We start from the raw sequence: 1,800 nt of genomic DNA on the forward strand, positions 1-1,800 counted from the left end.
TACTCTGAGAAAGTATCTAAGTAAATTACTGGCCATCACATTTTAGTGCCAAATGCTCAGAATTCTTGTTTACTATCTATTCCAGAGAATATAGTCCTTAATTTACTATTTTCAATGATATCTCTAAAATAGAACAACAGTAACAACTCAAAGTGTCAAAAGTGAGCTGTTCATCAAGAAACATACACATACTTCTTGGTGATGGTACTCCAGATGATTTGGGAAATTTGTTCAGGTCAGTGATTTTTCAAGGCACAGATTTACTCCCATTTTCATCCAGTAAATAGTTGCCATTGATAAAGAGTCAACAGTCTGTCAAGAATGCTCAAGCTATGTTATATAATACAACATGCCTTTCACAGGGGGGAAACCAAGAAATAACTTATGCGAACTCCTTGATTTCATCATACAAGACAAGCACAGAAGTACCACCCATGCCTCTGAGAACATTGGACCATGACCCTTTGAAAAAGCTTTGGCTCCTTTGTCAAGAGCAATCTTCCTCTGGCAGTCAAGCACGCCTGTGTACATGAGGTCAGTTCCTTGGCATCCTGACTGCATCATCATTTAGCCACAAAGAGTGTCAAATGGAAAGGAAGTCAACGCAGCAACCGTTGTGACAGATTGTGGGATCATACATCTGATAAAGATGTAAGTATCCTAGGGATCTGGTAGCATTCCTTTGCAGGGTCATAGACACCGAAGTAGCAGCTCAGTAGATGATAGTGGCCTGCACAGACACATTAAAGCCTTGGTAGCCCTTAATCCCATCAGATTTGTATATCTTAACCAAGCAGTCACCCAGGCCCCAGGGTTCCCTTTCAGCTCCAGCTTTGCCCACATCAGCTGCTAGGCAGGTAAGGGCAAAATCAAGAGGATACACAAAACAAGGATGGGGCCCCAGCTACCAGATTCTGGGCAAAGGAACCTGATGCTGGATTCCGGGCAAAGAAGTGCCAAAACTGGGTTCTCTTGTCCGCACCACCCACGAAGATCTGCTTGTGTTTATCTTTGAAGGTGAAGTTGAGAACCTGGTTGGGGAAGTATGTGATGATATATATTGGCCAAGTTACCCTGCCAGGAGGACGGGACTCCCTGCTCCTTGGAGATATGAACCACACAGTCCATAATGCCCTTGTATTGCTTATCTATGGGGATTTGCAATGCTGACATGCTGCACCTGCAGCAGCAGCTTGACCCACTCAGTGGGCGCTACCCTGGTCTTGGAGACGGCCATAGTCACTCCACCCAGCAGGAAGTCCTTGGCAAAGGATACAGTGGCATCTGTCATGTCGAAAGGAAAGAGGAGGCAGGCAACCGCAGAACTGCAGCAGGAACCGGCAGGGACTCCGGGACTCTGGGCTGCTTGTACTCATTTGCTCCGCAATTTATTCTACATTTGTTCACAAATAAAGTAAAACAGAGTAAAAATTAAACAAGTAAGCTAACAATGAAGTGCCTATAATGTCATGGAAGAGAGTTGTCATAGAAGGTACTGGAGAGATGACTACTTGTCAATCTCATTGAAAAAGGACCTCATGATTTAATAAGGCTGTAACACTACATCCTCCATACACCATACCAGGTAGGATATGGTTAGTGCCACAGAGAGAAACTCCAAACTATGTATGCCGAAAGGGATGAACAATGAAGGGAGTATTTTTAAATGGCGCTGACCAATGAGCAAGATTTCAGTGGTCAGTGAGGGCATTCTGGGTGGGACATACTCTGGGCAATAATGTAGAAGCAGGAGAGTGCACAGTATACTTTGAGATTAGCCAGGGAAGTCACGTCGGTTTC

General features: G+C 44.4%; 1 pseudogene; it reads right to left on the reverse strand.

Annotated features, from left to right (window-relative positions):
- Nucleotides 1-382: 382 nt before the first annotated feature.
- LOC101086576 lies at nt 383-1,326 on the reverse strand (annotated as a pseudogene).
- Nucleotides 1,327-1,800: the final 474 nt, after the last annotated feature.

Source organism: Felis catus, chromosome B4 (assembly GCF_018350175.1).
Source record: "Felis catus isolate Fca126 chromosome B4, F.catus_Fca126_mat1.0, whole genome shotgun sequence".
Classification (NCBI taxonomy): Eukaryota; Metazoa; Chordata; class Mammalia; order Carnivora; family Felidae; genus Felis; species Felis catus.